Below are 23,297 nucleotides of genomic sequence, written 5' to 3'. Positions count from 1 at the left end.
GTCTCCTGTTTTGTGGAAACATCCAAACTTGACAAGCCCCCAAAAGTTACACATTCTGAAAACAAAATAATGTTGAGTTCTCTTGTGTCAGTTTCAGGTAATTTTCCTATTTGGGTTATGAAAACAGAGATTCCCATTAGAGCGTCTCTGCTCACATTTATCAGAAGAGGAAGCTCACGGAGGATTTTCTCTGCTGTTTATGTGCTCACTTCTGAAAGTAATCGTTTGCTGTCTTCGTTTGTGTTCAGCTCAGATGACATGCTTCACTAGAAATGTACGTCACACGCAGGCAGTCTCTTTGGTAGCTTCCGTGCCATGTGGGGAGCCCAGATCACTTAGGTTAATTAAAATAGCACCCTTTGTGTGTGCCACTCGGTTGCAGAAATCTCTAGTTAACTACATATTTAACGACCTTTGGGGCTTCCCTGATAACTCAGCTGGTAAAGAATGTGCCTGCAATGCAGGAGACCCTGGTTCGCTTCCTGGGTTGGGAAGATCCCTTGGAGAAGGGAAAGGCCACCCCCTCCAGTACTATGGCCTGGAGAATTCCATAGACTGTTTAGGAGCCTCCCCCACCCCCCAACTCTGGCACCCCAGGTCTGGCCACACCGTTTGGTCTCCTGTGTCGAGTGAAGCGCCTACCATGTTGAGTTTGGAAGGTGCAGAGTCAAGTCTGTGTATCCAGAGTGCTGTGCAAAAGTAAGCTGTCAGCCCCTGGGGGCCCCACAGCACCCATCTTTCAATAGCACAGTCATCAAGAGGACTACGCCAGCACACGAGAGCTCAGGGTCTGGGTGCGTGTGCTGCACACAGACATTTCCCTGATGGTGATGGCCTTAAATCCCGACTGTTTACAGTTCAGACATCTTCTCGAGGGACCGTGAGCGAGAAGGCAGGCAGTAGGAGGTGGCCGAGTGCCTTTCAGGAGGTGAGGGCTTTCCATGATGGACTGTCTGAGGGATTTCAAAACAGGGATATCCAAAGATTTTTATTACCAAAGTAGAATTAAGCAACGAATTCTTGAGGCTCTCCATAAATCAGAAATTACCACCCCCCAACAAAATAAAAATATCTGGCCGAGTTTTGGGGAGTGAAGTATTAATTTATCTAAGTGACATGTTGACTGCAGGGTGCTCTCAGGAGACCTCTCTTCCCCCTTCCAGCTGAGATGTCCGACCGTCCCTCCTTCTTGCCTTTGGAATTTGTAACACGTTGTAAAAGGCCCATTCCAATTCTATCACAGGGAATGGAATCCAAGGAGTTCACAGTTACTTCAGCTCTCTGAACTTATAAAAACATGTTAGTGAAAGAAGTACTGTACTTTATGATTAAGAGAGATGTTAAAGTTTCAAAAATTGTAATTACGATGGAAATGTAACAGTTCCCCCAAGTTCTTGTCTCTGATTTATATACAACTTCCAGCAAGTTACTTCGGTTCTGCGGGCTTCATTTCCCTGTCTGTGAGAAGGAATGTGTTTTTTGAGCTTAAGTGCTAATGCTTCTTTATTTTGATTGTTTATTCAATATCTCAGTTACTTTGACACTGGCTTAAAAAAAAAAAGAGCTGAAGGAAATTGAAGAAGTCACCGTGGTCCCCAAACTTTGAATTTTTGTGTGTTATCCATTTTTAATCTGTGAGGCTTTAGGAGAGATCATGGCAACATATTCCGACCGTGTTTGCTGTCTCTTTGGCATGTGTGTGTGCTTGTGTGAGTGTGTGTAGGTCACTTCCAACTGGTAGGAAGTGATACCCTTCATGCACCTGATGGCTTGAAGTGTCTCTTAGACTCTTTGCTGTTTCAGTACAGTGCAGACTCTAAGTTTAATAGGAAATATTTAAAATAAATAAATTTAAAAAATGGTGGTATTTTCAAAATTAATGAATATTATAATTTTAGTCCTATTTTTGTTCAATAAGTAAGCTGTTAAGATTGTCAGCTAAGATAAATGGAATTTTCCATCCATATCTTTTGAACAAACATGGGGGCTCGCTGTGGAGGTTCGTGGGCTCTTGGTTTCTAGGGCCCAGGATGGCACTTGACAGGGGACACAGGGCTGGCCCCAGAGCTCCTTGGTGGTGAGGAGGGAGTCTCAATGACCCTCTTTGGGCAGCAACGTGTACATCAGGATGAAAGCACTTGTAAACCCGAACACGACAAAATTCTGATTTCTCTTCATTTCTCTTAAGCTTTAAACAATACCCAGCTGTCAAGTCGTTTCAGAAATTCCTGTTCTGATGTTTAGGTGCCGCTTGCCTCTCTCTTGTTCGGAGAGCCGGGGTCCACGACCGTGGTGGGGGGAGAGTGGTCCATCCCGGCAAGAGGGGATGTCCCCGTGGGCCAGGATTACCGGGCGAGAGTCCACCTGCTGGGTGTCTCTGCAGGCGGGCAGGCGTGGTAAGCCGGCAGGCAGATGCAGAACCATGCTGGTTCCCGGTGCACATTGCGTTTCTCATTTTGTACAGCGTTTTTCCACCTAAGGATACTGATAGGCATCAAGGAATGACGCCAATATTTACGAAGTGCACATGTTACGGTATCTATGTACAGAGTGACTCTGGATGTTGAGAAGTCTTCAGATGAGGATTACACACATTTGGAAGAATAGTGTCTCTCTTCACCACATAATAGATGATTTGTTCTGCTTCTTCCTTTGCACAAGCAGAGGTTTTTCAAGATTTAGTTAGTTAAAATGTTCATGCCTTTCACTCCTTCAGTATAGGTTTTTTTTTTTTTTGCATAAAATTATGAAGTTATAATGTCCTAATTGTGAAAAGGAAACAACAGCTTGAAACATAGAACCATCTCACTGTAAATGACTAAAGTGGTGGAGAATCTGGCAAAAAACCTATTCAATTTCCACCTTAAAAATTATTGTTTAGCTTTGTGTTGCACAGCTACATAACACAAATATGAATCTTCTAAGGGCCAAATTGTGTTTTCTGAGACTAGTTACAGTGCAAGTTTCTCATAAAATTATTATGAGGAGTGACCTTAAGTGAATGCCTTGCTAGTTAAGTTGGCAAAAATCTTATTTCATAACACGAAAGTTGGTAAGACCTCCACTGTAAATGGCCAGGTCAGTGCTTCTGAACTTCTAAATCTAAGATAATTTGAGGCTGATGGGTAGGTGTCCTTCAGAATACTGCAGGCAGGTTAGACTATATCTGAGCGCTTTCACTCACAGCAGAACGTCTCAGCACGCCTACGGACTCACAAACAGCCTGGTCAGGTCAGCGTCTCAGAGGGCTGGTACTCAAGCTTGCCTTGGATTAGTTTTTCACATGTTATTAAAAAATAGGTTTCAATGGCTTAGTCGGGTTTGAGAAGAGAAAGTGAATTCAGTTATAGAGCCATGCCAAGATGGAAAACATGCTTTGATTGAATATGAAAAATAGCCAGAATTCTTTTTAGTGTGTTTGCATAACAAAAATAGTTGGTGCTATGAATTTCATTTTTGCCAAAATTTTGGCATTCACCAGGGGAAAAAATGGCACACGAGCCCTTTATGTGGATAAATTTATGCTCCGAGTCTCGAGGTCACGTGGTGAGGGAGGCCGTGTTGTGAGGGAGGCCGCGTTGTGAGGGAGGCCACGTTGTGAGGGAGGCCGCGTTAGGGCTTGTCTCTCTAGCAGAGAGGTGGAGCCTCTGTGAGGTCATCTTATATGAAACAGCTCTTTAATGCGACTGTCTTGATTTTGGAGACAGCGAGATGGCTTTGTTTTGGATGCTAATGATTATTTCCCCCCTTTTATCTGTATTCTGTTAATTTAGATGCTGTTTAGATGTTTTCCCTGTGCCCTTTATGGGGAAGGCGGTGTCCACAGTTTTGTCAACTAACCATGCAGTTTATGGAACACAGATATCTCCCAGCTCCTGTTTGCTGGTTGATTTCTCGTGATTTCTTGTGAATGCAGCCTGCTGTCCACTCAGCTGGGATAGTGCCTCTCTGAAGATGCTTGTCTTGAGGGTGTGGTGACTTTCTCTGGCCTTGGGTTTTGCCAGCAGCTCTCAGTGGTGTCCTCCTGGTGCAGGGATGTGTTTCCATGATGCTGAAACTTTGAACCTGGGCCTTCGTAGTGACAACAACACTGCTTCTGCCTGGGATTTCTCCGGAGCCCTCATCCTTCCACATTCTCCTCTGAGCGCCAGCCCCCCCTCCCGCCAACCCTGCTGTCTCCATTCCTCTCTGACTGGTTGGGACCCCTGGGGACTCGCATCAGGGCAGGTCCTCATCCTAAACTCTCATGAAGGGCCCAGGAGGTGTTGGGTGCTGTGTGGGTCTTGCCCCAACCTTCCAGGAGCTCCGGTGGGTGGGAACACATACCTGCAGGGGCCCCTTGTTGCTGCAGCAGGGCCAGTGGAGAAGGTGGGCGGAGGTGGGGGGGGGCGTTGTTACACAAACCAGCGTTCTGCCCATAGAAGGGAGGGGGTGGCGGGACTTTGGGCTCCGCCTTGTGTTGAAACAAGTACATGTGTTTGAGCGTGCAAGTTGTTGCATATATGAATAACTTTGTCAAACTATTGATGAAAAGGAATTAAGGCAAAAAGTATAATATAATATCTAGTAGGATGCATGATAGGAAAGCAGCCTACCAGTTTAGGACCTTCTGTCAATGGGACCGTGTGTCTGTTCTATGGATCTCTTGCTTCTGTGGAACATCTGGAAGGTTGTTGCATGGCTGCTTGTCTCCGAAAGAAAGTTCCTGTTAAAGTATGTACACTGTGAGGAGAGATAAGTCGTGATGCCGGAGTGGGAAGAAGCCCGGGCCGTGCTCTCTGTCCGCAGGTCCTCTTCCTGAGGGTGCTCGGATGCGGGAAGTCAGGATGTGTGTGCCCAGCCTCCATACAGTTATCCAGCTATCCCGAGGTTTACCAGCAGGGAATAATGTATCATTTCAGAGGTTTACTAGCTATCTGTCCCTTTGTTTTGTAGATGTAAAGATTAAAAAAACAATACAACATAAAACCCAAACTCCCACCCCTCACCCCAATCCAACCCTACTTTTGGCCAGGAAAAGGAAAACAGAAACCCTCCTCAAAAATGCTTCCCAAATACTTTGGCTTTGCCTGAATTGGTGTATTTGGTACCAGAAGACTGGCTTCCCAGGTGGCTCAGATGGTAAAGAATCTACCTGCAATGCATCCCTAGGTCAATTCCTGCAACGCAGACCTGGGTTCAATCCCTGGGTTGGGAGGATCTCCTGGAGAAGGGCATGGCAACCTACTCTAGTATTCTTGCCTGGAGAGTCCCATGGACAGAGGAGCCTGTCACCAGAAGAGTTTTACTTCAGGATTTTGGAAACAAGTTTTAAACTATTCAACAAAAATGGATTTTTAACGTTTTGTATTTGTGTGAAAATATCCACAATTCTCTTCCTCAATTTCTAAGCACATAACTGTTGTTCAGTCGCTCAGTCATGTCCAACTCTTTGTGACCCCATGGACTGCAGCACACAAGGCTTCCCTGTCTTTCACCATCTCCTTGCTCAAACTCATGTCCACTAAGTCGGTGATGCCATCCAACCATCTCATCCTTTGTCGCCCCTTCTCCTGCCCTTAATCTTTCCCAGCATCAGGGTCTTTTTCAGTGAGTTGGCTCTTTGAATCAGGTGGCCAAAGTATTGGAGCTTCTTCTTCAGCATGAGTCCTTCCCATGAATATTCAGGGTTGATTTCCTTTAGAATTGACTGGTTTGATCTCCTTGCAGTCCAAGGGACTCTAAAGAGTCTTTCCCAACACCACAATTTGAAAAAATCAATTCTTTGTATCTCAGCCTTCTTTATGGTCCAGCTCTTACACCCTACATGGCTACTAGAAAAACCATAGCTTTGACTATATGGACCTTTGTCGACAAAGTAATGTCTCTTATGCTGTCTAGGTTTGTCATAGCTTTTCTCTGAGGAGCAAGTGTCTTTTAATTTCATGTTTGCAGTCCCCATCTGCAGTGATTTTGGAGCCCAAGAATATAAAGTCTCTCACTGTTTCCATTGTTTCCCCATCTATTTGTCATGAAGTGGTGGGACCAGATGCATGATCTTATGGTCTCCGTCAGTTCTTTATCACTGTGCTTTATGGGTGTACCAATCGCACCATTCTCTAAATACCTGTTGTCTTAAACACTCCAAGTACTTGCATTATTTCTGAAGAATATTATCTAGTCTGTCTGTGAAACTGCTTACAGAATTCCTTGTCTTTCTGCCTCAGTAGAGCAACCTTCAAACCTTGATTTTCGTGTTCCAGACCCCCTCTCTCTTTCATTTTCTGTTCCATTGACTGAAAAAAGGCCCCTGGTTTCTGCTGTCACTGGTTTAACTATTTGGATTAAATCCTAGTCTACCATATTTATCTCCTGAAGTTGCTTTTCCTGTGCAGATCATGGTGTATACGTGTAATAAATAACCCTGACCAGACTGGACCTGAATATGTGAATTCCTTCACCTTGTCCATCTTTAGTAATGAATGGTGAAGCTTGTATGAGAGAAGGAAAGAGTTTTTTGAACACATTGAGTTTGATCAAATGTGGTGTTTGTTTAGTCTGTTTGTTTCTAACTCTGAGAGCAGCAACTACGAATCCAATCTTTGATGATTTCTGTAACTGAAAAAAAAAAACAAATAAAACTGACAGGCTGCCTAGAGGCTACAGATTTTATCCAAATATCTAGGTGGGTGTGTGGGTCTGGAGCTGAGCAGGGCTTTGGGGAGAGGTAGCCATGGGAGCGGCCTGGGTGGATGGGGCCATGGGCTGTCACCACGGCGGTGGCCAAAGTTCAGGGTTGGCCCTTTCTTCTCCCTGCCTGGTGACCTTGGCCACATCACACAACTTAGTCAGTGTCCTTGGCTGTCAGATGAGAAAAACTGTCCCACTGTGAGGTTTAGAGTTAGAGGAGGTGGCCTTTGTACAACGCTGGCCAACACGATGCCCGGCAGCAGGAGGCCCTTCTCCCCTGAGACCCCATTGCCTCTCCGGGGTCCTCTCCAGAGGACCTCTCCAGAGGCTTTGTGACTTTCTGCCTTGTGGTTTATTCTGCATTTAATGCCAGCTCTTTAGAGACAAGGTCTGTGTCAGATTCATCTTTGTCCCTTCTATAGTTTCTAGGGGACAAAATATTCTGTGACTGTTGAATGACTGTATGACTGAGTGATCCCGTGTAAGTGAGGTTTAAATATTTTTACTGTTCCTGGTAGGGATTTTAAGACTTGATGCCTGATGCTGGCTGACGGGATGTGTGTGAACATGGAAGTGTGTTGTGTGCCCAGATCTGGACTTCATGGGTGTAGCTGGTGAATTATTGCAGATTCAAGTGTCCATGTGCCTCAAAGCTAGAATCTGGGCAGATCGTAAAGTAACCAATGAGTTTGTCTCACAGGGAGTGCCTAACTTTTCTGCAGTGGATCTGTCATGGGTCTCAGGTCTTTGTGAAAGGGATTTGAGAAATTGTACAATTTCTCCACCAGTGAGTGATAAAGGGGCCCACGTTTTTTCATCATAATGAATCATTATGTGTTCAACTGCTTCAAAGTCTTGCTCTGTTCTTTGAGATTCTGAGGCGACTGATGGCTTGTCCACACGTCGCCTTGTTTCTGAGCCCACCAGAAGCTCAAAGAGCTGTCCTCTGCTCGCCTTTGGCCTCAGAGAGATCTGGGTAGACATGATCACCTCGTGTGCCCCGTGGAGCCAGGGAGCCTTGAGAACATCGCACTCATCTGATTGTTGGTGGTACTGGGACACATCACACGTTTAGACATGTCAGTTGACTTTGTCTTAGTGTTTTCAATCACAGATTTGCCTCCTATACTAATATTTTTTATCTTACTTAAGTATTAATTGTGTGTAGTTTTTGTGTGGTGATCCCTCTGCTCCCAAAGAGGGACTCAGACTAAAGTGTCAACCATGTCTTGCTTTCTTTACTAGAATGAACTGCTCTGATACCATCTTGGATACGAGCAGCTCTGTGTCATTGTGGCCTGCCAATGCAGGAGACTGAGATGTGAGTTTGATCCCTAAGTCAGGAATATCCCCTGGAAGAGAGCATGGCAACCCACTCTAGTATTCTTGTTTGGAGAATCCCATGGACAGAGCAGCCTGGTGGGCTACAGTCCATGGGGTCACAAAGAGTCAGACACAACTGAAGTGACTTAGCGCATGCACACACACACACACACACACACACACACACACACACACAAATAACATGCCTCAAATGCTATGGAGAAAATGAGCACTGAAGAGAAAATGGATTCACTGTAACTGCTGTGAGGGAGGGTTAGCATCTTGCCCTGTCGAGTTGAGTCCTGCCTTTGGCGAGACCTCGGTGGAGAGGTCAGTTCTGAGCCATTTGGGGTCGCCATCTTGGAGCCATGATTTCAGTGTGGGGGTGTTGGTGCCACAGACTCTGTAGCTGGTGTACCCACCTTTCAGGACAAAACACTTTGTTTTCAATACAGGTCCTTGAAAACATTGTACTCGGAAGTAATTTGATTTCTGGATTAAATTGTAGGGAACCCATGTTTTGCTGTAAATGTGATGTGGAAGAAAAAAATTCAAAGGTATTTTGCGGCTCAACTGAAACCAAACACATCAACTATGGAGGTAGGAAGAACTAAAATGGTAAATGGAAAGGAACTTGGGGAGTGAGCCAGGTGGTTGGGTAGGGGCATGAACCATGCCTCCATGGCTTCATTTTTATTTTTTTCTCCTTTTGAAACCAGTTAGATTAAGAGAAGTTGGTAACAGAAAGTAACATTGAATTCCCAGAAATGAACTGCATTTTTATATTCTTGCTGCTTTTTTCCCTGTTTTTTTGGTCTCAGACTTGTTTTTTTCATGCGATTACGTGCGAGTGAGTGGTGTAGTTCATTAGCTCAGCCAGTAGAGGGGAATGACATCTGTGCCCACTCATAATGGTGTGAAGTCTTCTCCAATCCCCTTTGTTATGCTCCGGCGTGGTCATAGTGTGGCCTTGCAGATCAGCGCTGGCCAGGGAGGGCAGGGCCCGTGATACGTGGGGAGGCGGCCTTCATTTTCGGAACTGTGTTCCCGTAACTCCTTTGTTTTTATGGCTGTTTCTGACATCTGTTTCTCTGTCTCCACCACTACATCCTTGTCCTTCTTTCAGTGTGTTTGTCTCTTGGCCAGAGCCTGGTATGTCCAGTGCCCATTAAACCTAACAACCTCTTAGGTACCTCTTTTCTGGAACAATGATTTTCACAAAAATCCTGTTTATGGAGGAAAGATACTAGATGATATCATTTGTTAAACCACCTATTCACCCTAGATGTCAGAACTTCTATTCCTGGCCAAGGCAAGTCCATAAGCAATCTCCTAGACTTGAAGCCCCAGCCACTTCATTTCGTAGAGCTTGTCTGTCACCTGTGTAGGTTCCCTGCTCTGACATTGGGGCCACTGCCTCATACCAGATGGCCCCCCAAGCTCCATCAAGGAGGCACCATGATGTTTGAGTGGCATCGTTTGTTGGAGTTAGCTGTTCTTTGTGAACTGTCCTCTCTGAACAGTATTCTTTTCTTCTGTGTCTTAAGTTATTTTGTGATTTAGATCAGGAACAAAATATTGAATAGGAATTGCCAGTAACATTAGTTGATTTCATTTTCGGCTCTGAGAGTCAAGGTGGATTCTTTCAGCACTAGATCACATCCCGTGCATTCCACTGGGCGAAGTTCTCCAAGTTGCTGGGGTCCGGGTCTGCCCTGGGAGGGGGAGGGAGCTCTCGGCGGGGAGGGGCGCTTGCTCCCCCAGCCAAGAGAAGAGACCTTCTCCAGTTACGGGGGTGGGTCCAGGTCTGAGGACTCCTGCTTGGCAAGGTAGACAAAAGAATGTGTTTATTAGGAACTGGCTGCAGAGCATAAATGGATGTTGAAATAGACCAGAACCAGGCGAAGCGGCCCACCAGCAGATAGCCATAAAATAAGGTTACAAAACAGAGCACATCCTTGCCCTGCCTGCCTGCTCTGAGCCTGGGGTCAGGCCCTCCGCCCGAGCCCCGCTTCCCAGCTGGTGCGCGCCTCACTCACACAGCCTCTCGGCCTCTCTCCCTGGCCCAGGCTTAGCCAAGGTGTCATGTCTCACCCTCTCATTCGTAATATTTATTTCGGATTATTTGTCTGTGGGCCGGCTGCCTTTGAGCTCTTCTAGACGAGACCCAGGCTCTGTTCTGACATGCTGGGCTTCCTGGGAGGAGGACAGCAGGGAGGAATCGCCTGAGTGTGCTGTGGAATTCTAAATGCAGAGACCCCAAACCCACCACCGCCCCTCTTTCTTCCACAGATAATTCACCTCTTAAAAGAGTGTCTTGACTCTGGCCCTTTCCAAGCCGTCTTCTGAGAAGAAGGGAAGTTTGCTTGTTCTCTAGGTTGCAGCCTCCGTCGCCAAGTCCAAACACAAGAAGAAATGACTGGGAATCAGACCACGGGGATACCACACTGCATGTTGCAGACGTGTGGTCTGGAGGCAGTTTGGGACTCACTCTTCAACACCAGTCAGGTCTTCTCCGAGTGTCCACTTCCCGCAGGGTTGGTGTATGGCCGTGCCCAAGGGGAGACAGAAGTCTGCTTTAATAACAAGATGAGTCAAGTACGTTTGCTTTTCCCCATCCTTTTCTATGGCTTGTAGAACATCTGGGAATTTTTAAAACTCCCTACTGTAGCACAAATAGAGCCTTAAATATAATAATGTCATCAAGTCCTTGTGATTTTATGAGATAGAGGTAATTATGAAGAAAGTAACTGTCAAGTTCACGGGGAGGCCGTCCCCATAATGATGGCTTTTAAGGTCTTGAGTACAGTGCTTTTCAGTGTAAAGATAACACCTGATTACTCAGTCTTCTGCGGCCAGGAGCAGTAACTTATATGTGTGAAACTGAGCACAGGGCTTCCCGAAGAGAGCATTTCATTATTATTATTGGCCATCTCAAGGACTCATTACAAATTCAGAATTGGAGTTAACCCCGGGAAAGTATGTCAGAATTGCTGGGGGAATGAAGGAAGGAAAAGAAATATGAACTTTGTTTTCTATACATGTGAAGATTTAGGGACAGTAAATACAGCAAGTCTTGTGATTCAGACCCAATTTACTGTTCTAACTTTTTGGGGAAAAAAAATGAAAAAGGAGGAGGAATAATAATTTTCCTGTATTTTTTATGGCAGCTATAAATGTCTTCTTAAATAGGGCACCTGTTCAAAGGAATTTTTTCTTGTATGTAATGCTAGAGTGATGAAGCCAATGGAAAAACTTTGGAAGAATAAAATTCCAAGATTTGATACTTTCTGGGGAGGAGGTTGGAAAGGCAGTGATCTTTTAAGTTTTATTCTCTTGAAATTTTGCTACTCACTGACACTAGGGACAAGGAGAGAAGCTTTAGTCCACCTGCTCATGCTCGTACTCAGCTACCCCGCTTTCCAGAACCTCCAGTAAAATGTCTGTCATGGCTGATCAGTGTGTGTGCCTCAGAGACTCTCTCAGTGCATCAGGGCTTTGGAGCATTGATCAGGGCCAAGTTCAGTGGGATAGGAAGTTGGAGTTTCTCTGTATTGAATTGGATACCTTCTTCATTGATTCACGTACATTTTGTGGAGAACCACGCAAAACCCTTTTAGAATTCAGACTGGAAAATATATTGAAACCTTCACACTAGTAAGATATTTCTTTCCTCCCATCCATCCATTTGTTCATCTATCTGTCTATCCATCTGTCCATCCATCCATCCATCCATCCTCCCATCCATCCATCTGTCCATCCATCCATTCATCTTTCCATCCATCCATTATCTATCCATCTATCCTTCATCTATCCACCCATCCATCCTCCCATCCATCCATCTGAAGTTATGGAATATATGTTACTGGTTGACTTACTTTTTTGCTTAGCCTAACTGATGGAAAACTGAGAGTTAAGTTTATAACTTAGAAGCTATATGCTCAACTTCTGTAACAAAAATAATAGTTATAATAGTTAAGATTTATTGAGTACTTACTAGGCTTCTTCCAAGGTACTAAGGAAACACTTGACATAATTCTGTCATTTAAACCTTATTACTGCCCTGTGGTAAGACCAGCACAATCCCTATTCAGCAGGCGATAGAGCTGAGGGTCACTGAGGCAGTTGTCTTGTGTAGGTGACAGCTAGTTAGTGTTGGAGCCCATGTTCAGATCCTAGCAGCCTATCCCAAGTCCTGGACTCATAACAGTGCCTGAACCTCCTCCAGCCTGGGTCCTCTGTCACAACATCGTCATTCATAGTCTGGTTCTTTTATGATTCTTTGATAGGTCAGTTATAAGAGGGTCATTTGTTGTTAAGTGCTTCAAAGTTGCTTTAAGGTCAGATATGAGACAAATAAGAGGAGCATTATACGTAAAGTCAGTGATTATTTCATCTGACTGGCGCTTGCCCACTTTTTATCTTTGGAGGACCAGCTCCTCTCCTTAGTATGGGTTTCTACATGGAGCTGAGTTCCTTATTCCTTTTATCTGTAATCATTTAGGTTTTAAAATAATTTTGAATGATAAAGCATTTCAATCATGAAATATTTTAATAGATGGCCCGTGTGTGAATTTAGTTGCTTCAGTCCTGTCCAACTCTTTGTAATCCCACGGACTGTAGCCCTCCAGGCTCCTCTGTCCATGGGATTCTCCAGGCAAGAATACTGGAGTGGGTTGCCATGCCCTCCAGGGGATCTTCCCGACCCAGGGATCAAACTCATGTCTCTTGTCTCTTCTGCATTGTAGGCAGATACTTTATTCACTGAGTCACCTGGGAAGCCACCACCAAGATAAAAGAGTTGTTAACTTATAATTTCTCACTAAAAATAAATAAGATATAAAGATTTATTTAAAGCCACCTTCTTTCTCATCCTTCTTCCTCTTGCCTTTCACAGAGGAAAACCATCCTGAAATCACCAGAGACATCCTGGCATTGATTACTTTCCATATATCTTTTGGGACTTTCCCCTAAGTTTATATCCACATAAATATGTTATTGATATGCTTTAAAATGTGCTTAATTGATATTATATGATTTGGCTATTTGCTTTCACTTTATGTGATGTTTTTTGAGATAGATATATATATAAACATAATCCATTTATTTTAAGTGCTCTATAATATTTCCTAATATTAATCAGCAACTTTTATCCATTTCCTTCCAATGGACAGATGGTTTTGCTCTTGCTGTCCACATTGCAGAGGTTTCCTGTGGTTTTCTGATAGGATTTGAGTGTGAGTGTGGTGAGGGTTGGTAACCAGAGGGAAATTGCACTGGGAAGTACATGGTCATCTTTAATGCTGACCCAGCCAAATCACTAAGAATTTGAACCAGTGGCACTCTGGCAGAAGGCCTGGGAGCCAGCCTGTCTTCCTGTGTCCCTGCAGCACTGTGTGGGGTGAGACCCACTAAGTTTTGTCAATCAGGCAGAGGTAGGTATTCTCTGTAGCATGCATTCCCCGATTAGTAGTTCAGTTCAGTTCAGTTGCTTGGTCATGTCTGACTCTTTGTGACCCCATGGACTGCAGCACACCAGGCTTCCTAGATTACTAGAGAGGGCTTGAAATATTTACTTCTGCGGCATTTATTGGGCTTTCATCATCTCTGAAATTCTGATTTTATATAATTTGCTTATTGCTGAGTTAATTTCATATTGATTGGTTGTATTCTTATATATCCTGGATAAAAAATCTTTTGTGAGTTACATGGTTTGAATTGTAAATATCTCTCTCTTGTGGATTAGCTCTTCACTTTGATTGTAGTATCTTTTGTCATGAAGAAGTTTTAATTTAATTTACTTTTATTTTTAAATTGGTTTTTATTTCTTTTAAAATTTATCTTTGGCCACACCATACCCCGTGTGGTACCTTAGTTTCCGACCAAGGATCAAACCCATGCCCCCTGCTTTGGAAGTGCAGAGTCTTAACACTGGATGGCCAGGGAAGTCTCCCAGAGGTTTTAATTTTAATACCATCAAATGTGTTCATCTTTTTATGATTTTTTTGTTTTAAGCAAGTTTTCCGTGCTGCAGTATCATAAAGATAAGCTCTTATGCATTTGTCAAGTTTTTTGTGTCTCACATTTAGGACTATAACTCATGTTCAAGTTCTTTCTGGAACTTACATTAGATCTTGCTGAAAATACAGACAAAAGAAGTACTTAGAATAGAGAATAACACGTTAGGGAATGATTGCTAGTTCTTTAAGTTCAAGAAGTTCTTTAAGCTTCTGATATAAATTGGATCTACTTATTTCATTCTTTTTCATAAATTCCATCTTTATATCTCTGTATGATTCATTATTGATAATTTCCTCAAACCTTCTAACTTAATACTTTTCATTAACCTGTGTGTAATCTTCACCTGGACCTATTGAATTTTGTATTCTAATCATTGTTTTTACTTGCGGAAGTTTTCGTTGGTGCCTCTAAGTACTGCGCATTCTTTATAAGGTTATAAGACATTCGTGGACATCTTGTCTGTCTAAGTATCCCCGTGTGATGGCCTCTGTAAAGTGCCCTGTTACCTGCTGTTCTAGGCATTCTGCTCGTCTGTGTGCTCTTTGTTTCGACTCCTGTTGCCACGATTCTTTCTTCACGTGTTTTGTATTTTAGGGCTGTGAGATCATCTTTAGCAGAACTTTAGCTGTTGAGATCCTGTTGGGTCTGAGGTTGGTGGCCCTTTCCCAGAATAGTTTTATGCCTGTTTTTGTGAGAATTACTGAAGGTGGTCCTGTTGTTTACAGGATTCCTAGAGTATGTTGGTGGGCCATTTTAAAACCCCACACACCAGTGTTTTGTTGTCTGGGATTTATAGTCTTCGGTGGTTGCTGTTGTTTGCCTTCCATAGCCCAGGATGAGACAGACAAGAATTTGTATCCTTGTGGGAGGGTCCTTGTCCATCTCTTCACTGGGGACATAGTCCTGGGTGTCTGGCCCTTCGCAGTGAGTTGGTCTGAGCTCCCACTGTGACTGAGACCACTGCCTGCTTCCTGTTATGTGGGTGTGATAACCTGGCCCCACGGTGGCAACACCTCACCCCGCCGGGCCCTGGGGTGATGGGTCACCTCGGGGATTTCAGCCATCTCCTTATACTAGGTGCCTTGAGTTTTCTGTCTCTTTCTTCAAGCTCAGCTCTAGTTGATTTGGTTTTACTTTTTAACCTACACGCTCTGGGTACTCATGGTGAAATAATGTTTGGGTTATCTGAGTTGCTGGTATTTGCAACAGGAGCTTGAATCTTTCACACTCTGTTCAGAAGCAGAGCCCCATGGACCCCCATGGACCCCCGGGCACTCCCAGCCTTAGGATGAGCTTCTCTGGAGTTTCCAGATTCTGGCTCTTCTGGAGAAATCATCCTAGTCTGCTTGTTGAGGGCTTGTCTCATCTCGTGCATTGAATGTCTTTGGGCCCCATTTACCCTGTGAACTGTGACGGCGCAAATCCAGCCCTGTCTCCCAATACCCTCTCTTCAAGTGCTGAACCCTGTATCTGTCTGCTTTCCCGTTGTGATCTGCCATTAAGATGTCATTTCCCTTTCATATTTCTTTAGTCTCAAATCAGCTTCTAAAATCTCAACGTTTCTTTCAAAGATACCTCTCCTGTCTTCCTTTATTTTGATTTCATTATTAAAAAACACTCCCCATCTGATAATAGGTCTAAACCTGCTTTTCCAGCCAGTCTAGTTTCTCTTTGATTATTCAAGCAGACGGAGTTCCTCGGTGCAGAGTATTCTGGGCACCAGCCTTTTAAAGCCCAGGCTTCACGTTTGGGTCTGTCTGTAGTTATTTCATCATGTTATTTCTTTTTCTCAGCTCAAGATTGTGGCACATTCTCTTTTTAATAAATGCCTCTGTCATTCAAAACTGTTCAGTGGGCACCTGCTCTGGACAAGATATTTTTCTAGATCCTTGGGAGACACCTGTGAATGAGACAATTCTCCTCTTCTGTCATAATTAATAAAACTTTATGATCCTCCTAGGATAAAATCGCAGTTCATGTCTCCGAAACCTAATAGTCAAATCCTAACATAATTCATGAAACTGGCTGTGCTGGTGTGAGAGCTTGTGGGTTTGGACGCCTCCGCAGCTGCTGGACAAGCAGGGCTCAGGCCCTTTCAGACCCTCCTGGCCCCTGAACTCAGGCTGTAGGGTCGTGAGCCTCACTGTCAGCATCAGCCCACAGCCCAGCACAGCCCAGCACCCATGGGCTCTGCAACCCCGTGTCTGTGTCCCAGCCTCCTGACTGCTTAAAAGCCCGTGGGTGGGAGGGACATCTTCTTCCTACAGGAGGGTCCTGGCCTGTGTGGAGCCCCCACGCCAGCCTGCTTTCCAAGGCTGCCACCTGTCCCAACTGCTGCTGGCTCCATGTGGCCGGTATCCACTGAATCCCCACCAATGGGGCTGGGGGAGTGGGCGCCAGGCTGGGGGTAGGCCCTGAGCCCCCACTCTTTCCCTCTGGCAGAAGGGAGAGAAGCAGCTGTGCCATCCTCACTGGGTTCCCCCCACAAAGACAGCAGAAGCGAGCGTGTGTTGGGGGAACGTGCCCCTAGTGAGGACCCTCCCAGTGTAGCTCTTAGAATCTGGGGGTCAGCATTGGCCTAATTAGAGTTTCAACAAAATTCATGCTCTCAGCATTGTGGAGATACTATAATTTATTGTAGTTTTACTCTTTCAAACTTTGGGAGCGTCAGTGGCTGCTGCTCAATTTAAAGGCTGATGTAATGATGTGTCAGGGCTTCCCAGGTGGCTCGGATGGTAAAGAATCTGCCTGCAACACAGGAGACACAAGTTCAATCCCTGGGTCAGGAAGATCCCCTAGAAAAGGAAATGGCTACCCACTCCAGTATTCTTGCCTGGAGAATTCCACAGACAGAGGAGCCTGGTGGGCTACAGTCTATAGGGTCGCAAAGAGACAGACACAACTGAAGCGACTGAGCATGCACACACAGAATGTGTTGGGTAGTTTTTGATTTTATCATAAAACTGAAACAAGGACACAGGGGTTGGATTGAAATCTCTTGGAGAAAATACAACACAGAATAATATGAGTTTTCAATGATGTCATAGATGCTGAAATAGTTCCTGATCGATACAGTGGCTTTTGGTGTATTTTGTTCCCAAGAGCTCCAGGCTGTGGTTTAGGTTTACCAAAATCACAGCCTCTACTCTTGAAAGTCTCTATTTGCAGAAACTTGCATTTTGGGAGAATTTTCAAAACTTTTTCATTTTCCCTTTTCCCAAGTGTTTCTGCCTTCCTTGGCCTCCAATGCATGCTGCCTACTGCAGAGACTGACATTGGTTCTCAGAGAGTGTTAATTTATTCTGACAGTAATTCCTGGCAGTACAGTCCTGGTCCACTTTCCTCCTTGTCTTGTATGCACCATGTCATCTTTATCATTTTAACACTGTTGAGTTCAATAGAACTGTTAATTTTGCTTAAGTTTCATATTGATCTGGATCTACATTTCTCCCAATTATGAATCCAAGGATAGATTTTTTTACTTTACCATTTATTTTGCTGATTAGATAATTTAGTGAAGTAAGAATTTGAGACAACACTGAGCAGCTTCATGTGTTAGCAAATTAGCCAACACAAGCACCTAAAACCCCGTTGCTAAAGCTCTGTTCAGACCAGACACCATGTTCCGCTGGGCCTGTGTTGTGAGATTTGAAGCAGAATCCTACTCAGTGAGGACTGTAGCTGATTGTCAGTCAGGGGAAAAGCGAGAAAATGGAGAAAGTGAAAACCTCTGAACACGGACCTGATAAGACTTCAAAACTATGGGTGGATTTCTTGGCCTCCCTTAAGAATAATAGTAAAAATGACGATCCCAGAAATTGTGTAAGTTTGCAATAACCTGCTGACGGCGAGAGTCTGCTGGAGGTGTTATCATGCTACTCTGAGAGACAGTTTATGGAGGTGGTTTTATGATACATTCCTGAAAAGCCTCCAGATTTCAAGTATGCAATATAAACCTCCTTATGAAAACTGCAGGACTCACCCATTTTATAAATAGTACCACACCTACCTCAGATTAAATAGGATTTCCACATTTCAGCATGGCCAGTGAACCGTAAGAGGCGGACGCAGGAAGCCTGCTGGCAGGTCTGTATGTCCGGATCTGTCTGGTGATTTAGGTGGGACGGCCTTGAACCTGCGGCCTCACAGTTCCTTTAGGCTCTTAAAAGTGAGTGAAGACCCGAGAGCCTTTGTCGGTGTGAGTTATACCTATCAACATGGACCATCTTGAACAATGAAACTGAGAAAAACTTAAATTACAATATACATGAGATTGAGCCCCAGGCGTGTCAGACCAGAGGGCCAGCACTCACCATGTTGCCTCAGGAAAAGCTCGCTTGCCTCCTGGAAGATGAGAGGGGAGGCATGTGGTGCCCACCGAGGTCAGGAGCAGGGTTTGACCTCCTAGACTCCCTGAGAGGGTGCCCAGACCACACTGGGGAATCACTGGTTTAAAGGACTTGATGTTGTTATTTAACACTCATCCATACCTCACAGGAACTTGGTTAGTAATAGATGGTGAATTATTTCAGAACCTGGTTTCTGATCATGCTGTTGGGGTCAGTGGGCTTCTATGTGAGGCCCTGTTCTCTGAGTCTCCAGCTGAGGTCTTGGGTGCGTCCCTGAAGCTCTCAGAGCCCTCTTCCTGAGTGAAAGTGGGGTTCTCAGGGTTATTGTGAGGGCACTGGCAACCAGCCTGCTACCCGGCACGCGACAGGCACCCGGCCCATGGTGGTTATGGTGGAAGAGACCAGGTGCCCGCAGCTGGGCACTGCCGCCCACCCTCCCAAGGAGGGCTTCTCACCCCTGGGGGAGCAGAGAGCTCTCCCAGAAACACAGCTGCAGGAGAGAAGCAGAGGCTGTGGTTCAGCCCCCCCGCCCTCCCACGCCCACCCCCAACCCCCCGCCTGACTCTTCCTCTGTACAATGTTTATCTTTAAGAGCTTTGATCTAAAGTGAGAATTCCGTGCACTTCCCGAGTTCAGGCTTATTTGGTTCCCCGTATTTACACTGACTTTGTTGTTCTGTTAGAATTTTACTGCTGTTAACACAGTAGTGACTACCTCCTTTTCCTTCCCTCGACCCCCTCTGTCCTTCTCAGCTCGGATTTCTCAGCACTGTCCCAGCTCTGCTACGGCAGCATTCCTGCTTCACACTCACCTTGACCGCGGAGCCGGGGTTTGATACGATTCTTTTCCACACGTGGCATTTTGTCCTGGCCATTGTGTGTCTAGGTTGGTGTCTGGGGCCCAAGGGATAATGGACAAGGGCCCCTTTGCCTGGGATTCCCTTTAAGGGCACCTGAGGGGGGCTGCCGGTGCAGGGGGTGGAAGCTGTCTGTGAAGAGGTGGTGGACAGGTCCCCGGCTGGGTGAGGAGCCGGGCTCATGTCCCAGGGCCCCAGGTGGGGGCAGGGCCCCTCTGAACCTTGGGCGAGGCTTGTACCGCAGATGGTGTGACAGTGAGTCTTCTGTAAGAGTCTGGCATGACCCTTGCTGGGCTTGTCCGAAATTGAAGGAAGGTCCCACCCTTCAGGTCCCTGAGATTACAGACTCTTGTGAACATGGCTTTCCTTGTTTGCAGTGGTCAGTTGTTACTTCTCGAGCTCTTCCTGCGTGGTGGGTGTTGTGTTGGCCCTGGGTGACTGGTGTACCATGAGCCCCATACTAGCTCTGGTGGAGGAGAGGTGGCCTGGTCAGTCAGCCAAGACGTGGGGGTGTAGGAAGACGAACCAGTCATGGGAACAGGACATTCTTTTCAGTTTGAGCATCCTTTCTGAGATGGTGGTCGGGTGTCCAGATGAGAGGCTCGTGGTGACCTTCCTGTCGGGTGTTCTCGGAATCCTGGATGGCAGGATAGCACAGCGTCTGAGCAGCTCTGAGTTCTGGTCCTGGATGTACCCCCTGATCCCCCTGCTTCCCAGCTGGGTGGGAGGGGTCTGCCCCTCCGTGCAGCGTCCTCTGCGAGGTCAGGCTCCAGCGTGCGTGTCACAGTGTCACTTGTCTGCGCAGGGAGTGGCTCTGGGTGCCTGGTGTGTTGGTTCAGCACTGCACATCAGCCCACGTCCTGCTCACTTCCCAGACGAGCAGGGCCCCGGCCTGAGCGCCATGGCAGGTGTGTGGGGACTGGAGTGGGTGCAGGCCAAGGGCCAGTCCTGAGCTGTGGGCTGCAGGCAGGACTGAAGATGAGCCCGTCCTGGCTCTCAGACGCATTTCAGATTCACCAGGCTTGGGTTTGAACCCATCTTTGTCGCTGGCCTGCTGTGTGGGTTTGGCCAAGTGATTTAAACTCTCTCTGCCTCTGTCCCACCACCCACAGACATGCGGGTCACAGCCTCCCCTCCCTTGCAGCGGGTGTGAGCTCAGAGGAGTGGTCAGTCTCAGGCGCTCAGCAGAGGGGCTGGTGAACGTGGAGAGCCCAGGAGACCACTGTGGTTCCCCACTTCGGGACATCACCGGCCATACTCGCTCTTTGTAGCTCAGCAGATCGCTCTGAGGGCAGACTCCAGATGCTGGCCGCAGGGGGCGACGGGTGCACACGGGGCTGCCAGCCTCAGTGGTGCCCTGGTGACCTCGGTTTTCATGATCATGGGGCTGCCAGCTTCTTTGGTGGCCCTGGTGACTCAGGTTTTCATGATCATAGGGCTGCCAGCCTCGGCGGTGCCCCAGTGACCCCAGCTTTCAGGTTCATGGGGCTGCCAGCCTCAGAGGTGCCCTGGTGACCCCTGGTTTTCATGATCATGGGGCTGCCAGCCTCTGTGGTGCCCCTATGACCCTGGTTTTCAGGATCACTGGGCTGCCAGCCTCTGTGCCCCAGTGACCCCAGTTTTCATGATCATTAGATGATTCTCACCTTCTGAGTCTAAGCTCCTCATTATCCACCAGTCACGATGGCCGCCCAATGCTCACCTCTGCGAAGTGTGTAGATTCTGATTGCTGCTTGAGCCAGGGGAGGGGCCGCCCCCCAGGCCTGGGGATACCACGTCCATGCCAGACCTGTCCACCACCTGCCTGTCTACTTCGTCTTCTTGCCACTCAGGCCATTTACACTGCGTTCTGCCCCCTGGTAGAGTCCAGTAACTTCCTGTGGTCCAAGAAGAAAGCCTGTTGTTTGCCTGTGCTTGTGGAGGGGTGACTCCCATGTGAACACATCCTGCTACCTGGGGCGAGCATCCCTGTCCAAGGCCCACGGTTGCACTGTGGTGACCAGGCCACACGGGCTGTGGGCAGCGGCCTTGGAGCCGCGGTTGGCAGTGGGTGGTAGATGCCCACTCCAGAGTCTGGTCAACCTGAAGCAAGCCTGAGGGGGATACTGGTCCCCAGGACCTTTATCATGGACACAGCAGTCACCTTGGAGACGCGTCCTTGTCGTGGAAGTCTTACCCTCGCAGTCTCTCTCTGCTTCCATGAGCGTGTGGATGTCTCTTTAACCAAAACTACACTCTGTCACCCATTAGGCTCTGTGACCAGACACCCTGTGGTCAGGAGAGCCTGGGTGTGTGTGGGGTCCTGTCCTGGTGCCTGGTGGATGCTCCATTACAGCGGTCGTGTGGAGGAAACCAAGGCAGCTCTAAGATGCTCAGTCTCGGACAAGGGAGCTTAATACCCAGCCTCCCGCTCCTGAGTGTGAAGTGATGTGAGTGACCGGGGACGAGATGACACCGCACTCACCCCCAGGGTTCACCACCAGCGATTGCACCAGAAGGCTGGCTGGTGGCCCTGGTGGGGATGCTCCTGGCCCAGTGGGAGCCCCCTCAGTGTGCAGGCCTGGGGCCCCCACAGTGGCATTTGCGTGCGGGTCACCTCTGGCCAGGGCTCCTGTGCTGACCTGCATGCGAGGGGCCCTGCAGGTCGGGTGCTGTCCACCCGTCCTCTGCACAACGTGCCCATTGTCTTTGAGGTGCTGTTGGCAAGGCCACTCCTGCTGGGCCTGTGGTGCTGCTGCAGCTTTCAGACGGGAAGCCTTCTGAAGACATCAGGCAGAATGATGGAAGCATCTCGTCTGGATCAGCAGGACTTTACCCGTGTAGGGAAGGTGGAAACCAGGGGAGGTGGGAAGGGAGGAGACAAGAGGGCAGGGAGGGGCGCCTGGGTGCCCGGAAGCAGTGCGTGTGCCCCTGCAGACCCGTCGTCTGGATCTGGGCGGGCGGGCCCTGATCTCCTGTCTCTGAAGCCTTGAACGCAGAGCCAGACTTCCTGCTGGGACCAACCTGGATTTGCGTCCGGGCTTATGGAGGCTTAAGCTGGGGCTGGTGTCCAAGCCAGTCTCCTCATCCGTGAAATGAAGATGGACAGAGGGCTCCCAGCCTTGTACCTCTTTCCTCATGTTCGTTGGACTGCCCCCGGGGCTGAGCAGGCCTGCCCAGGAGGTGTTTCCTTCCTGGGCCTGCTGCCAGGCACCATTGCTGGGGCGTGTGGGGTTGGTCCCCAGAGGGCACAGGTCTCCTGTGGGCTGCCTGTCCGTAGCTCCGTCTGGCATAGACAGCAGTCTATCTGCTGGAGTTGCTTCTCTTTCCCGGATGATGAAGGGGGCGCACATCTTGCTTTGATGGAAACATGGGCTGGCGTTTACCTGTCCCCGAGGTGCTGTGTGGTGGTGTTTATACGACGTCAGCGCAGAGACGCCCAGGACAGAGGAGTGTGGCTCGTGGGTGCCTTTCAGCCAGAGAATAGGGCCCAAAGTGTGGTTCAGACCCTTATATGGTCCTGTTGTAGGGTTGGAACATGATTTGTGCTTGCTCTGATTTGTTCCTGGTGATATGTAAAAGCGATAGCTGTGAACACAGAGCTCAGAGATTCTGCATGAGAACACGCCAGGGCTGCTTTTATGGGATGGAAGGGGGTCCCCTTGCCCACGTATATTAAAGTGTGCACCTGCCTTCAATAAGCCCGAGTCAGCATCTGGGGCTGCACCGCATGCCAAGTGTGCCTTGTAAACCCACAGTAAAAGAGCAGACGTGTTTCTGGGCAGAGGAAAGACTGAAGAGGTTCAGCAGAGATTTGGGAGCTGAAAATGAGTGCCCAAGCCAACGAAACACTCTTATTTCGGAGAGTAACCGCTGCCTGTGTGTGAAGTAAGATCTGCTGAACGTTCAGCATCGTTAGAAGCTGTGATGTCACATGGAGTTTGCTGCTGAAAGTAAGATCTGCTCCTTCGGCCACCGCAGGAAACTGAGGCCCATGCAGCCGACCAGGCCAGCTGGTCCCATGACCCATTTCAGGCTCGATAAGAAAATGAAGTGGTCAGCGGCTGGTTGCCGGTTATCTATTACTTCACCTGACTCAG

At 47.3% G+C, this 23,297-nt stretch overlaps 1 long non-coding RNA gene across 2 annotated transcripts in view; it reads left to right on the top strand.

Moving 5' to 3' along the window:
• The window catches only part of LOC129624518 (uncharacterized), a 72,193-nt gene extending 53,062 nt beyond the window's left edge, over positions 1–19,131 (top strand). The window contains exons 2-4 of one of the 2 annotated variants that reach the window (XR_008700998.1): positions 8,448–8,592; positions 10,285–10,590; positions 19,115–19,131. This is a non-coding gene — a long non-coding RNA (uncharacterized LOC129624518). Of the gene's footprint in view, positions 1–8,447; positions 8,593–10,284; positions 10,985–19,114 lie in introns of those variants that run through there. The other variant, XR_008700997.1, reaches the window with a different exon arrangement.
• Positions 19,132–23,297: the final 4,166 nt, after the last annotated feature.

The sequence above is a fragment of the Bubalus kerabau genome, chromosome 12 (genome assembly GCF_029407905.1).
Source record: "Bubalus kerabau isolate K-KA32 ecotype Philippines breed swamp buffalo chromosome 12, PCC_UOA_SB_1v2, whole genome shotgun sequence".
NCBI classification, from domain to species: domain Eukaryota; kingdom Metazoa; phylum Chordata; class Mammalia; order Artiodactyla; family Bovidae; genus Bubalus; species Bubalus kerabau.
Note: the sequence above shows the minus strand (reverse complement) of the source record. Positions and strands in the feature narration are given on the sequence as shown.